The following is a 17,185-nucleotide window of genomic DNA, read 5'->3' on the forward strand; positions in this document are numbered from 1 at the left end:
AGAGTGATTAATGGGCAAAACAAAGACAAGGTGATCACCGTTACAGACACTGGACAACAAACAGGTCGTGTTAAAGACAAGCTCAAACCCACGAACGAAGAAAAGACTTTTGTGCGCCGGCTGAGTGAATGGCAACCCCACGGCACACAGCAGCAAAGTCTACTAGTGGACAGTGGTGCCTCTGCCCATATCATGACAGACGAGGGTGCCTTCATCAGATTTGACGAGACATTCCAGCCCAAGAACCACGTAATGCAGCTGCCGAATGGGACACGAATCGCCGGCAGCGTTCTGACGAAAGGAGACGTGCAAATTGAGCTGACCAACTGCAACGGGAAAGTGGTGAGTGTCAAACTCACAGATGCCCTCCTGATTCCAGGGTACCCACAGAACATCCTGTCTGTGGATGCAGCAGCTTCAAAAGGAGCAAGGTTCAACTTTGAGAAGAATAACAACAAGATGATCTTTCCCGATGGCACAATGTGTTAAATGAAGGTAAAAGACAGACTGTACTATCTGGACATTGTCACAGAGAAAACTCTAAGCAGTGAGGACCCCTGCAATGCATCTTTTGATCTGAAAACATGGCACGAGATAATGGGTCATTGTAACTATGGTGATATTGTAAAACTTGAAGCAGTCGTAAATGGTATGAAGATCAAAGACAAGATGTACAGACCTAACCAATGTGAAATCTGTCTAGGGGGTAAACTCGCCCAAACCAGAAACAGACAAAGTGATGTGAGGGCCACAGAGCAGTTAGAGCTGGTCCATACAGACCTGGGTGGGCATATCTCAGAGTCATTTGAAGGGTACTATTACATTCACTGATGATTTTTCTGGTGCCATCTATGTGTACTTCCTTAGGAACAAAAACAAGGCAGTTAAGGCGACTAAACAGTTCCTGGCAGATACAGCGGGTAAAAGCCACCATTAGCAGGGTACCCCCTAAACAAACACCATACTGACATCTGCACACACACAAAAAAAAACAAAAAAAAAAAACAAAAAAAACAAAACAAAACAAAAAAAAAAACACCCAACGCTACAAACAATCACCTTGAGACCCCACGCCCAACTTCCTCAGTCCTGCCTGGCTGGTTCTCCACCTGCCTGTCTTCTGAGGCTTACCGAGCTCGGGGCGGCTTTAAAGGCAAAAGACACAGTGGGCAAAACCCCTGAAACGCCTACCCCCGACAGAGAATTGTCTTCCCCACTCAGTCACCTCAAAAACAAGAAAGGAAAAATAACAAATGAGCGCTCGAAGGAAGAGCCTGCAGCTCAGCTGAGCGCTCCCCTATTCTGGCTGAGGAAGCCACACAAGGCCTCAACAACAACGACTACACACACTCAGGCGATCCCCCCCTTAGAGGAAGGGATCCCGGACGAGCCCCCACAAACCGTATGTTACGTCCCGCGGGCCTAGGGGACAAGGGAGCAACATACGCTTTAGAAAGAGGTAAACACCACGGCACGAAGCCATGACAGGAATGTTGCTGTGAATATGGTTGTTTATAAACGCCTTGTTGTCAGTTTACTTTCATATATAGAAACCAAATCTTTTTGGTTGAGTCATCTTTTCCTGGGATGGTCGCTTGTCCAATATTTAACTGCTAACTTTGTCTAGAAGTTAACCAAACATTTTGGCTAGTTTAGCTATCTCATTTCAGCACAATGACAGCAGCAGGACTCTGTTTTTTTAAAAAGAGTAATGTCAGTGTGAGTAACAGTCACACAACACAAGGGCAACACCTGATCATAATTTATCAACATGTACGACAGTATCTTAGATATGTGCAATGATATCTTATCAGGAGAATGGTAGTACACAGAGTAATGACTCAGTTGAAGCAAAGGTGGAGAGGCTGAAGAAGCTCAGACGAGGTCTTAAATTAGTTTAGTGAAATATGTATTAGCCTCTTAATAATTTTAAATATAAAACTAAATTTGATCATGAGAAGAACTGGTTCAGGGTGTGAGGTCAGCTTTAAAAACCATATTAATTATAATAGATCCAGAAAGAACAGGTGAGGACTGATGTCAGGTTGATTTTTTTTCCAAGATAAATCTCCAATAATGTTTTCATTATTTACACCGTACTTATAAGAGTACGGGTTAGGTTATGTTTAGGTTGCCAGGTGCAGTACAACACCCCACTAGAGTTGGTGAAATGCTTCTCCATAGTGACCAAAAAGTGGATTTTTTTGCTGGTTTATTATAAAATGAGCCATCTTTAGGTTCAGGAGCTGAGCCTCATCTCTGAAACCATTTTGTATGTTTAGGAGCAGCAGTGCAGCACAAAGGAGAAGGAAAAAGAGAGGGTGGTACAGGGTTCGAGGTCAGGTTTTAAAATAAATGAAAACTTTCACTGTAAGGGTCAGGTGATGCTGTAAACAGAGTTGACTGCGTATGAGATATAATTTATATATCTTAGGGCTGGGCAATAAATCAGTAACAATATATACTGCGATAGACACGTGATCAATATGGCATTTTTTTTATGCTTTGCACAGAGTATTTACGGATCCATCAGGTTTCTGATATGTGTACCCCCCAATAGTAAACTCATTCCTGCACCCTTGGCTTTCATATCTCAACTCAGACCGCAGGACCGCTAAACCTGCTGAACCCCGAGGGCGGCATTCTCAGTGAGGTGACCAATCCTCACCTGGACTTTGACCGGCGTCACCCGTGTCCCTTTATCTTTTAATTCTTATATTACTCTATTTTTTTTAACATTTTATTTGGCTTCATTCTTTTGATATCAAAATTATACACCCTAGACACAACTTCCAACTTAACTTAGTGCTCTTCATTCAGCAGATATTTTAGATAAATGGGATCTGCTTACCCGCTTTTTATAGAGGCACTCATGTGCTCGTTTAACGAAAAGTGCAGGAGGCGCTCAATCCGGTCTTTAAGTCTGACGTTATTTCCGGGTCCAAATGCTCCTAAATAAACAGTGATGGCATAAACAATGACTGTTTACTAGTAAAGATGATTGTAACATACCTTATCAACTGCAGCCATTTCCGCTTCTCTTTCTTATGCGTAAAATGACAGCTGAGTGTGTTTCTTTCGAGTCGGATCGGGTAAAACAACCAGAGAAACAGCGTTGCGTCGTATTGATCACGTGACAGTTTGGACCCAGAAATGGAATTCTACGTCAAAATACGAAGCTCCGGACCAGACATGTCTCCCTGACCCTAAGATCACCAAGTCTGGTGGCCTCTCTGTCCCTGAGTTTTTATTACAGTTACACAAAGTCATAAAGTGGGTGCATCTTCTTCTGTCTTTGCAGCTTCAGCGGGGGGTTATCTCCTGTTTCTGACCTCCGGTCACCACCTGTCCTTTTGATCTTCAACCGCCTTCGCTTGTTTCCTGGAGTTTCTGCTTCACGTGGTAAACCAACAAAGCAACAGACACCATGCAGTTCTACCCTTTCATATCCCATTATGAAAGCCTTGCATGTGAACAAATAATCATTTTCTACTTTATATTTATTTATATATATATATATTTATTTATATATATATATATATATATATATATATATATATATATATATATATATAAAAATCATAGAACTTATAATTATTATTTGTAAATCTACCACTAATCTAAGCAAACATGCAAATTTCTCTTCCGTCCCCCTTTTTGATCGCAGGTATTTCTGAGCTCACCTTTACACTGCTCATGTGATCTGTATCATCATCACCCTCATCTTCCTCTGTACAACCCAACAGAGGCATTCGGTGCAGTTATGGAGCTCCCAGTTTCCCTTAACAACAATAAACCGTATTTGACAAAAAACAAATATATGGTATACAACACCACCACACAATATTAAACTCCTGTCACAACAATCAGAGAAGAGAGCACAGACACCACCAGGTGACACCACTTAGCAAACCACTTGTCAAACGTACTCAGATCACAGTATACGTGACTCTCGTGTCCCTAGAAAAGCATCTCATTTGACCAGTAACACATGCTGCGAGCAGGGTGGGGGAAAGAAACACAAAAGAAAACACCAAAATAAATTTGTGTCGCCGCTGCCAGGCCCTGTAATAAGTATGGAGGAGGGGGGTGGCTCACATGCAGTGTTAATTTTGACAGCAAATTTTGATTTAGTTTTAGTCATAGTCATTTGATGAAAATGTAATTAAGATTTAGTTATAATTTAGTCATCTGAATAGTTTTAGTCGACGAAATTATCCTAAGAATACAGTCACTAAATCTACAGTCGATTCAGTCGACTAAAATATAAAGGGTGTAAAATGTGAAGTCACACCAAATGTAATTTAGATAGTCATCAGAATAAATTATACCATAAATCCAAACTTAGGAACTTTTTATTTTCATTATAGATATTCTTTATAGTGCTGTCAGAATGACAAATGTGTATATACCTAGGTTTCAAGTTTATTAAAGGTAAACTGTTACAGTTTGCAGTGGCCTTGGAGAAAAGGGATTTGGTACACATGGAAAGAATTTGTGATTCTCGCAGATTAGGTATATTTTGAACCATATTTATTTCTTGTAGATTACACTGTATAGGATTTCCTCTAAACCTGAATGTTTTATTCGGGCCAGTGGTCCGTTGTTGCATTTTGCACTTCAAGTTGTCATCATCATTATCACTGAGCAACAGTATTTTCTTCTTCTCCATGCTCTATTAACTCTACTCCATTCTCTTTAATACATCATCATTATATATACTTAATTTGGTACTAAGCAGCAGGCATAGGGCAGTATTAAGTTAAAATTTTGACCCATTGTGGAAACTATCCTGAGACTTTTAGTTGATACAGTACTATCAATATTAATAGATATTCCTATATGGGTATTATAAGTGCTCTGTATACATTTTTCTACAACATAAATTAAAAAAAAGGAAAACAATTCACACTCACATTCACACCCATGGGCAATTTAGAGTGCCCAGTTAACCTAATGCCATTAACTGCATGTCCTTGGACTGTGGGAGGAAACCCACACAGACACAGGGAGAACATGTAAACTCTACACAGAAAGATGCAGACCTTCTAGCTGTCATTGTAGCTGTGAGGCAGCAGTGTTAACCACCGTGCCACCGTGTTGCCATTATATATCCATATATCTATTATATGTTAAATATTTCCAGTAGGGAGTCAATACTTAAGTAATTTGAAATGACCACAAATCTTGTTCTGAGCTTTTTACAGTATTTTAAATAAAAAAAATACAACACATGTTCATCTTAAACAGGTTGGAACCAGGATTCTACTGAAAATGCAGATGGGGTCACTATAAATGATGAAGAGTATTTTACACTACACCTCACACCCTGTGAACCACCAGAGGACGCAAACAGTCAAAAGGAGGCAATCACACAGGCACAGGAGGTAAGAAATGGACAGGTTGGGGAGGCAAGGACTATGGAGTTAATTCAAATATAAAACTCTAACCTCAACATGAACTTGTGGATTACAATCTGCCATTTATAAAGATCTTTAAATGTATGCTTAATCTGAGTGGTGTAAAATACGCTGTCCGCCAAGCACCTCAACAAATGGATTTAAAGGAGTAACAACAAACTGAGCTACGTAGCACATTATTTATGTATTAAACTTACTGTATCACGGACCACAGGTTGGGGAGGCAAGGACCATGGAGCTGGAGGAGGCAAGGACCTCGCAGGTGGATGATATTCAGACCACCAAGGGAGAGGTTGACCCACTGAGCAACCCAGAGGGACAAGTGGAGCAAGTGAACAACAAGACCAACAAAGGTAATTTTATTTATCATTATAGTTCATATCTGTAACGTTAGAACATTTTTACCATTTTTGAGTGACTGCTGAGTATTTTGAATTTATGTGACACATTATAAGAACTTGTGAGTGATGCCAATTACAATTGTAGATTACATTTATAGCTGTCATCAACAGCACCATATCCTGGTGCCTTTGAAAATTTAAAGCTAATGTCATGGTGCTTTTCTGTGATACAGTAAGCTGAATTCATAAATAATGTGCTATGTAGCTCTGTTTGATGGTACACTTTGAGGGGAAACTGATAAATCCATTTGTTGAGGTGCTTAGCGGACAGTGTATTTTACACCACTCAGATTAAGCATACATTTAAAGATCTTTATAAATGGTAGATTGTAATCCACAAAGTCATGTTGAGGTTAGAGTTTTATATTTGGAGGAGGCCAGGCTGAACTATAGAGGAGTAGCTGATGGCTGAACCAACAGCAGTTTGTATTTCCTGACCAAGCTTGGAATCGGGGAAAGTTTAACTTCAGTTTAATCAATAGAGGAAATGCATGTCTTTTACTTTTGATACATGTACAGTGAAATTTGTAGAATAATATGATGTCACAACAGTTAATAGGACTGTTTAAAGGTGTTTTGGTTAACTTGTTTCTCCCAAAATCGCAGATGTCAACACAGGGTCCGCCAAGAGCAGAGATTTTGTTGGAAGTCGAAAAAAGACAAAGACAAAGGAAGACAAAGGTATGTCATTGTTATTGTGTTGTTGTTTAGAGTAATACAATGAAATAGAATTAAGATAAATGTATTTTATTCAAGGAAAATTATCATATGAAACTGAAAACAAAAACTGTGTGATCTCTCAGTGTTTCATGGACTTCCTTTTTGTGTTTGTGTTTGTTTATGTTTTACACTGAAACTCATGACTATCCTGTGATCTTCAGTCACAGAGGAAACCAAATGTAGACCTAAGAAAAAAAGGCCAAAAACGAGTAAGTGGAAATCTACCATGCTTATTTCTACAGCTTATTTCATTCAGTACAAAGGCACATGCAAGAAATGTGATTATTCCAAGTTTCTAAAACAGTAATAGGAGGAAATCACATATGTGCATAATTTGTATAAAATCTGACACATGTTTTGGTGTTCATAGAGTGCTCGTACCACAGCAGACTACAGACTTTCCCAATCCGGAATATAAAAGAAGAAAGAGTGAGGAAGGTGAGAGAGCTTGAACTAAGTATATAGAGTGCACTTACAACACCCAACTAGATTCCTTCTGTCTTAGCTGTTTCCCAGATACATATGTTTTTTTAATCAGTAATCTATTTCATAATAAATCATTTATAACTGTTTTTACAGGAAAAATATGTTAAATATGTAAAAGAGAATCAATTACCCACTGTATCAAACAAACCAGAAACAACTCCAAGATCATAAGAAAGTTTCTTATTTTATTGTAGGGCAAAGCTGAAGTTTTAGTTGACTGGGAACCCTGTCCAGTATGGTATGTGCGTCTGCTTACCACAATCTCTTTAATCACATTTTGGAAAACAAACTCATATTTTACAAATATTAGATATGATTAAATCAACAAACTATCCAGGAACTATTAGTCTTTCTTTCCCTAGAGCTTTGATTAAAACCACAGAAAATGAAAAAATGTTGATTTATTATGGACATGCATTCATATAGAGATTTTATAGTTCTACTGACTCAAAGCACTCAAATCACTTTAGACTGTACACCACAGTTTATCAATTGGTTCTCTACACTTTCTAGCTCTTATCTTATTATCTTAACTACCTCACATCCATTTTCCAATTTTTAATCATCAAGCACACAGAGCCTTTTGACTATAGGAGAAAGAGAAGAAAGAGATATAGAGTGTGTTGTTCTGTTCTGTGTTTGAGATGAAGGTGTTACTTTATTGTACAGTACCTCTAATTAAGAACTCCCCTTCTGTTTTCAGTGGTGAAGAGTGGGACCTGTCCTGGAAGCCAAAGGATTCTGTTGTGATTAATACACCAGTACAGACTGTATGAAGTGATTTTTTTCCCTTATATTTATTTTGTTGTTTCCCAGCTATATTCATATCTAGTTCTTCAGCAGTAGAGATGATGTGATAAGTTTAAAAAGTTGGTGTAAGTTAAAAAGTAAAAAAATACTTTAACAAAAAATTGAAAAAGGAATACTTTATCAAAATCAGTGAACATGCTGTCTACATTTCTTTTTCATATTTTACTGTTTGTATGTTATTGATTAAATACAATTTCATTCTACGTTCTCAGGTGCAATTTTAAAGGTTCAGCTAAACTTTGAATAATATAATGACATATAGCGTTATGTATTCTGGGACAGATTTTGTTTTATTTACCCTTTGTTGTCTGTCATAACAATAAAACATTTGCCAAACATGACCATTTTGGTAGTTATTCATACCTACAGAATGTTATTAAAAGACATATTTTGACTGTGATATGGTTAAACTACAGCTCATAAAAGAAAAACATAGAGAATATTAATATGTGGTATCATGATAGAGGTTTAAAGTACATTACAAAGAACCCTCTAAAACTGACACTTACAGTCTACAACATTAAAAGCCACAATTTTAAAATGTAATCTTGACAGTGGCGTTTGAAGCCATAAGGCTCAGAGAAAAAGTGCTTCTGCAAGTGGAAGGCTTTCCTTCCCTGCCACACAAGTAACAGAGCACAGAAGACTACACTGCCCATGATCCTTAGCTACTATTAGCCTCACCACTTTTTATAACAAATAGCTAATTTATTTACTTGATTATACACAGTCACATATTCTTCAGAGTTATATTTCAATGATCGAATCACCATGTCACAATCAGATGCTATGACTTTACTGTATCACTGTATGTGGTTGCGGCCAAACTATGACAATCAGAGCGGTATGGAGCCTAGCTGCGGCGGACAGCCCAAACACGAATCAAAAGAGTCCAGTCACTCACCTCCAAGAACTACAACTATGGTGGTTGATTCACACACTTTGTATACAAGTCCTTGTCATGTGTGTTGTGGGAATTGTGGTTTTTATGTAATTTCATTTATTTCGCCACAATTTTAGGTTAGTGTTTAACGATGCTACGTGTGTATGTTTTTGCAGTTTGAAACAAATTTAAAGGTATTAAAAGAATATTGGTTAATTTAATTTTTTCAATGCATTAATATATTTTCCCTGAGGTTGGCCTGGGTCTTTGGTTCCAGTGACATGAAGTCCTAATATTTCCAGTTACCAAGATATTTTGTATCATTTTATGTTTAAAATGTTATAAGAACCGATTTGGGAAGGCCCCCTTCTACTTTTTTGCTGCCATATCATAATAATTTCCCTTGTGGGATCGATAAATTAGACCTCATAATACCCGATTCCACAGATTCATGTAAAATCTTTCACAAAGCGTTGGCAGAACAATGTGAACTATTATATCTGCAAAAGGGGGCATTAATTTAGAATGGGATGTCATTGAAGCTACTGTAATGCATATGTGCAATTAAATTTTTCTATATATTGTCTGTAGAAGTGGTTAGTTGTACACTAAATGAATAAGGGCTAAGGTTAGGGATAAAAAGTGAAAATAGTTTGCAGTTATGAACACATATAGTTTAGTTCACACCACATTATGTCACATTATGTATAGTATGTTTCAAATTTGCTGAGGACACCACAGTGGTCGGACTGATCTCAAGGGGAGATGAGGCAGCCTACAGAGAGGAGGTCCTGAAGCTGACAGCCTGGTGTTCAGAGAACAACCTGCACTGAACACCATGAAAACCAAAGAGATCAGCACCGAAACAAAGGACTGACCCAGCTCCCCTCTACATCAACGGCGAGCGTGTGGAGAGGGTCCACACCTTCAGGTTTCTTGGTGTCCTCATCTCTGCTGATCTCTCTTGGTCAGATAACATCACAGCTGTTATCAAGAAGGCTCAGCAGCAACTTCACTTCATAAGGGTCCTCAGGAAGAACAACTTGGACTCAAACCTGCTGCTGACCTTCTACCGCTCATCCATTGAGAGCCTGCTGACGTACTGTATCACAGTATGGTACGGCAGCTGCACTGAGGCAGACAGGGTCAGGCTTCAGAGGGTAGTCAAGACAGCACAAAGAATCGTTGGCTGCCCTCTCCCCTCCCTGATGGACATTTACACCTCCCGCTGCATCAGCAGAGCAGGAACATCATCAAGGACAGCTCACACCCTGGCTTTGACCTGTTTGACCTGCTGTCCTCTGGCAGGAGCTACAAGTGCATCAAAGCACGAACAAACAGACTCAGGAACAGTTTCTTCACCAGAGCAATCACCACCCTGAACTCACACACTCACCCACTGTAACTGTGCAACACCCACATCTCTGTGCAATATTATATCATTCATACTGAACAATATCTATCACTCCTGTAATGTGTAATATGCAGTATTTATTCACTACTGCACTATATACTCACATATGTATTTCACTTTATGTATATTTTTATACAGTGTTTTATTTTCTGAATATTTTTGGAAGTTCTATTTTATATTTTTGAAAGTGTGATTTTATACTGCATGGCACTGAACAGGAGTGGCCCTCAAATCTCATTGCACATTCTATTCTATTATAGATACTGTGCTATTTGAATGTTACACTTTAAAAACAACCCCCCCCCAGTTCAAATTTCAGTTATGCACTATAGACTAGATGCTCCTCTCCTTGTTTAGACTTCATAAGGTCAATATATATATTTTTTTTATTATCCCAATGACACGTACATCTAAGTTGCACTGTATGGCTTCACAGTAACTTCTGAGTTTCATTTCTGTATATTTCTGTTCTAATATGACCGTTCATTTATTGTCTTAGTTCGTGACACCACTGCACTCAATATTCATTTACTGGCCTTCATTTCTGTTGTACATTTTATTTAACAGCATATCACATTCTTTTAAACACATACATGTAAACAAATAAAACAATATATGGAATCACGTACAATGTCATGTCATCAGTACGAGTATAAGTACAAAGATTTTTGTTGTTAAATACAACTCACTGATTTATATCCCAGTGCTTTGTGTACTTAGTTTAACTCTGACATAAGATAAGACAGTATCAGGACACGTAATCTTATATCTCCAATACATTTACAATCTTCTTGTTATTCAAAATCCAATTACTGTTACATAAATCTGATCGACTGTTGCTACTGTCGTTTTTCCCCAGCTACGATGGCTGTATCCATAGAACTTCACTTTACAAAACAAATTTAAAATCACAAAATCAATCGTTGATTGAAAGTGTTACTGAACTGAGGCTTATTGATCAATACTGTAGTTTCTGTAGTGTCCAAAAAGTGTGCATCAGTGCTCAGTAATTAACTGTAATAACAACAGTAATAGTACAATGGAAAGATTATACAACCATGCTGAAAATTACAACTTTGATGTGAACCTGTCCATTTTGGAAATACATGCTGCCTCAACTGCTTTGCATTTCTGTATCTTTGTTGCCTCCATTTGCATCTCTGGTCTGTTGAATTATCATGCAAGCAGGGCAAAGGCATAGCAAAGGCAAAATCTTGACTGGAGTACTTTGGCGTGAGTGAATGAGTGATGATCTGAAGATTAGAAAATGAGTCCATATGACAAGCTGTTTTCCTTAATATAAATGCTTTAGACCACTTGAATCTCAGAAAATACATTTGAGAACAGAGTTTAGCTCATAAACTTAAAATTTTAATATGGTACATCAAGCATTTATATTCAGCTGTAGAGTGACAGTCTAGTTTTCTGAATAAAAAATGGAAAAAAACCCCAAAACAAAACACCTAAGTAGTGTTGTCCTCTTCATCTTCACTGGTGTCTGGACTACTAATTGCAATCTGATTATCCTCTTCACTTTGTAGGACAGAAGCCTCAGGACCTAATGCAGTCTTGTATTGTTGAAGGACAGCTTGTAACCTTTCTGACACTTCGGCAAGTCGTCTTCTGAGGAGACAGCAAAGTCCATCGTTTCCTTTACCTACATATCAAACCACACGATATGAAGTAGAAAAGAGTCTTTGAGTCAAAACTTCCATATTTGAGCTTGAGTGGCATTTTGTGTGTATGGTTACCATGGCACCAAGCAAGTTTTTGCACTAATGGACTGAATCAATGTACAGATTCAGTGAGGATTTTTTCCAGCCAGACCAAAGCATCAGAAAAAGCATTCTGTGCTGTAGCTAATGTCTGCTAGCCATTTCAAGTTATTTGTTCGCAAGTATTTAAATTCACAGTAACACATGGAAAACACTTCAATTATATAAAGTATAAATTTGCTGTAAACATGCTGAGCATCATGGTTTTCAATTTTCACTGTATCTCCAATTTGTCTGTTACATTGACCCCAACTTACCCTCTGTAGCCAGGTTCTTCTGGAGAATCACAGTCTGGTTCTGTAACCATGTGCAGTGTTGTGCCATCTCCAACAGCAAAATGCTTCTTTCTTCTTGAAGTCTCCTTGTGAGCATGACCTGGTCATGCATTTTTTTTTTTAATTACAATGTTTGCTGGAAAAAAATGGAATCAGGTCAACATTTGCCAAACTGGAGAATAGCAAGAAGACATATTTCAAATTAAAATGAGTTCTGACTACAAAGACAATACACACACAATATATGTTTTTGTGCAGTGTTGCAGTGGATGAATGGATATAATAAAAATGCAATTATAAATGACTTACCACAGTGATTAACTTGCCATGGCCATATCGAGAATGCATTCCCCTCCTTCGTCAGGGAGTGTTCCACTACAGCTACATCAATTTTTGGGGCACAATCTAGACTGTTGTGTTTTTTTATTTCCTCAAGAAGACGCTTCTTGTCTTCTGCCAGCAACCTTCGAAGGCGGTTCCGAAACTTGCAGCTGTCTAAAAAGGCCAGAAAATTGAACCACTCAAGAAAGAAGAAAAGAAAGGAGGCTGTATCATTAAAGTCAAATTACAAATAAGCAGTTGAATGAGGCAATATGTGTCACATGCATGCATCTGTTGGCATACTGTTAAATCATATGCCAAAGTGGGAATTTCAGCAATTATATATAGTAGTTATACCATTTTGACGGTACAGTGTTTGCTTCCGCTGGCTCACACTAAGGTAAAGTGCCTCAATGGACTGTTGAAGGTCTTTGAGTGTGGAGTCTTGAGAAGTCTTACACACCTCAACTGTCTCTGTAGATGTTCAAAGGAAATTCATTGTTAAAACAGGAGTACCAATGTTTAGATCCACAGCAAGCTATTAACCAGTTTAAACCAAACTTGACCCCACCACACTTCCTACATTGAAAAAGGAACATTCCGAGAGATAGTGAAAAAGAATATACTGTTTGATGTGTTTTCCAAGTGTGGTCATGCATACCAGTTGCTGCCCATTTTATCACTTCAGAAATCCACTGAGACAATATTTCATCTGTGCAGTTTAGCTCTGTTTTCAGGTCAGTTAGCCTTGTTGTCTCATCCTGAAGTCTCTGACAAGTCTACAAAACAATGGTATAAAAGAAACAGAATTAAAAGTTTATAGCACTAACACGTCAGGTGCAGACAAACTACTAATTGCAGGCTGACCTTCACATATCTTCTGGAAAGTATCTGATGCAAAGTGTCACGTTTTTTTTTGTTCCAGCCCATTGCATGTAATGTGAGGATGTCCACCCGTGCTGGTAAAAGCAAATGATTGGTTTATAACATGCAGTTTTAAATAAATGCTATGCAAGACAAGTTTAAAATCACTTCAATCACCTATTTTGGACATATATTTTGTTGTCAGAGCACAGCGAGAGATAGCTGTTTACTTGTTCAACTTCTTCACCAGCAGTTGTCCCTGCTCCTTCCTGGTTCTTACCACTCCATTTAATCTGTAGGCAAAGAGCGGTCGAAATGGTAAAACTGTAAAGTCAAGTTTACATATTAACTTCAATGTCATATTCTCAATGTGCTGGTAAAAAGTAAAAATGCACATATGACTGTAAAGATACAATACATGCCTCACACTTAGCTGCATGAGCTCGAGCATGCATAACACTGAGGAACGGTTTCATCGTTGTCAACTCCTGAAGAGCAGGAAGGACACTGGCAGCTTTCTGCAGGTATGGCCAGTATTTACAAGCCACATCCATGGCAAAGAAGTGTGCCTTGGCTGGCATTAGCTCTTTCTGAAGATACAGAGGGTAGGCGTATATCTCTCCCCTGTACATATTGAGGGCCTTTAGCAGGAATCCATGTCGACACACAGCAACCTCGATCCCCTCTTCATCAAGTTTGGAGGCCCTTCGTGAAGTCTCCCTTGCCGCTGTCCACTGGGAATCCCCATGTGCCTCTTCCCTGTGTCTATGACATGTTATGAACATAAAAAAATAGCACTGTAATTTATATTGTATATAGCAATATTCTCTGTTTACTTAAACTGCAGTTATTGCAGTTAAAAATGCAGAAAAAAAGTCACATCATCATTATCAAATTTCCACCAAGACAAAAACAATTAAACTTGCATTTTTCACTGCTTTCTGTAAAGTGTCAACAAATGCAGATACTTTGCTGTCTTCTGCAAGAAAAAGACAGCTGCGCTGCAGAGCATCGCCGTTGACATGGCCAGTCTGTATGTGCATAAATATAACAGCGGAATGACTTTTGCATATGCTTATGGAACAAAGTGAATATCAAAGAAATATTACACTTACCCTTCCTCCACACTTAGTACAATGTTCCAACAGTTTTGCAAAACCTTGTCTGGAGAATCCTGGAGAAATTACTTTTAATTCCTGGAAGGAGTTCAAAAGGTCTAAAGTGTAAAGAGTGGACATGCTGACAGAGGCTGGCCAATATCCGCTCCTAATCAGGTCCTTTAAATTGGGGCTGCACTGCTGCTGGCATGTTTCACATCTGTATATTGGCTGATGGAGATCGTAACACCCTTGGACAGAAAAAAACAAATACACACCATGACTAATACACATTTGCCTTACGTTTATCCCTTTTACAAGAGGTCTTTCAGCACAATGTCAGAATTTAATACATTGCTTACATTTATCATGTTAAACAAATTCCAAAAAGCTCTCTTTATTAGACAGAATATTATGCTTTGAAATAATAATTCTGTCTTGTGAAGGATTTCTGTTATAGTAGGGCCTTTGCCATACAATCCAAAAGGGCCTTGAGGTGAAAGTTTGTTGTGATTAGCATCATATAAATAAAATTGAATTCTTAATGACAATAACATTTGCTATACCATGTTATGATATTGTGGAATCATAAAATAGGTCAGGAAGGAAAGGTAGGAAACATGCTGGATCACACTATGCTCAAATCTACCACAGAAACCTAAATAGCAGATTGTTCTTTACCATTGATGTTGATTAAATTCACTGGTTTGCCTGGTGACACTTTGAAGTTTGCGCTTCCACAGGAGCAGCTTCGAACCTTCACTGTTGGCAGAATGCAAGCTAGCAAAATAGAGAGAATACCACTTATCTAGATTATTTGTAATTAGCTGTAGACATTAATTTTTTTTTGCAAAAATTGCATGTCTCATGAGGAAATACCTTGGTCATGGGTGCAATATTGGCCCTCCACTCTGATAATACATGTGGTTGGAGGAATGGCTTTAAACAAGCCATCAGTAACACACTCTCTGTTGTGGAGTGGCTGATTTTTGTGATGTTGAACATCACAATCCCCACAGAACCATTCCTCCGGAAGGCAGTCTCTGCACCTAAGTAAGAATAACTTTTTTAATTAAACAGAAATTTGGGGAATAACTAAAAGCAGTATGCACTTATGACAGGGTGGCTCAGTGTTCACTGTCACCTCATAGTGAAAAGGACCTTTTCACTATGAGGTGACAGTTAAAAAGGAAATTCCTCCCAATTGTGTAGTTTTCCTGTAATTATCAATGTTGTCTCACACACTCAAAAAAAGTGCATCTTGGCCAGTAAGGCATAGCTCAGCAAGCTTACACTATCTATTTAGAAATGAATGTTACTGAGATGAGACCTAATAACAGCAGGCTCAAGACAGTGGCAACACAGAGGATGACCAACAGTCTCTGCATCAGTGAGGCATTCCCGGTGGTATGGCCGTGCTTCCTTCCAGCATTCAGCAGCTTTCTGCTGCCGAAAGGACCATGACGATGCTGTACTTCTGTGAGTCTCAGGAGAAGGACATGAATCCCAAATAGAGGACAACCTTTCCATATTGTTTTCTGTAAAGAACACAATTTCTTGAGTTGCAAATGACAATATAGAAGAGACCCATTAAAAATTAGCTAATTAATGCCTAATGAATTTCAAGGTTCAGTATGGTAATAGACTAAATGTTTACTACTCTATGCTTTTAATCAATATACTACCTATATACTGTTTGTTTTCTCCAAGATTTTTCCACTCAGTACAATATTTAAATAGAACATTTTGATTTTCCATTTTGATTCACTGTGATTTACCAAATTCCTCTTGAGGATTGAGTGGTGCTGAAGGTACAGTGAGCAGAACCTCAACATGTGATGACAGGGTGCTCTCTGCTGTGTCTGTAAAACAGTACGTCAAAGAATAGAAACTCATTAGGCTTATCATGCATTATTTGTAGACTTATATTTGAAACAGAACCAAACTCTTATACTACAGGAGGAAATGGGTAAAATTAAGGTAAAATAAAAAATAGAACAAATATGCAACTTAGGCAAGCCAGATCGGTAAAAGTGGTGACAGGATTTTCATGACAGGTTAGGAAAAACTTACTCCGATAATAACAAGGAATTAAGAAACAAAGAAATAAAAACAGGCAAAGAGGAAGACATAGATAAGGAGTTACAGAAAGCAGGAGAACTAAATAAAAGAGAAGACAAGGAATACTGGCACATTTCGTGACACATTCATGTTTTCCAGTCCTACATTATGATTACATTTTATTAAATTAGGCAAAATATATGCCTATTAAATACTTGAAAAAAGTTGCTTGAAGTTTACTGAAACCCCCCCACACACACACACACACTTTTTTGGTGAAATTTCAAGCCACAGAATGCATCTAGTTTTTAAAGTAATGCCAGTGTTCTGTTTTAATTTGGTCCACTTTTTAATCAGTACAGTATATTGAAACAAAAGTTTAAAATATCAGATATCTACCTGTAGCTGAGGGTTTTCTCCCACCTCCCCGCCTCCCCCTTGGCTTCCCTCTTCCCACACAGTCCCTTTTCTTTGGAGGGCTTTCTCCAGCATGCACTTGTTTCCTCACTTCAGCTGCTGTCTGTATGACAAGACAGGTGATAATTCAAAGCATAACCCAACAGTGAGCTCCTATTTTAAACAAATTTTATAATAGTTAACATTGAAGATATTCCTTACATATTACATTAACACTAAAATGATTGAATGCATATTTTCA

General features: G+C 38.1%; 1 protein-coding gene and 2 long non-coding RNA genes across 3 annotated transcripts in view; all 3 read left to right on the forward strand.

Moving 5' to 3' along the window:
• Positions 1-17,185, forward strand: part of LOC115799317 (melanoma receptor tyrosine-protein kinase-like) — a 278,847-nt gene that overhangs the window by 188,535 nt on the left and 73,127 nt on the right. The window lies entirely within an intron of this gene.
• Positions 5,319-6,487, forward strand: LOC115799349 (uncharacterized). The gene is made up of 3 exons (XR_004021551.1): positions 5,319-5,387; positions 5,635-5,773; positions 6,428-6,487. It is a non-coding gene; the product is annotated as an uncharacterized LOC115799349 (long non-coding RNA).
• Positions 6,631-8,081, forward strand: LOC115799347 (uncharacterized). Its single transcript, XR_004021549.1, has 4 exons — positions 6,631-6,750; positions 6,912-6,979; positions 7,222-7,265; positions 7,731-8,081. It is a non-coding gene; the product is annotated as an uncharacterized LOC115799347 (long non-coding RNA).

The sequence above is a fragment of the Archocentrus centrarchus genome, chromosome 20 (genome assembly GCF_007364275.1).
Source record: "Archocentrus centrarchus isolate MPI-CPG fArcCen1 chromosome 20, fArcCen1, whole genome shotgun sequence".
NCBI lineage: Eukaryota > Metazoa > Chordata > Actinopteri > Cichliformes > Cichlidae > Archocentrus > Archocentrus centrarchus.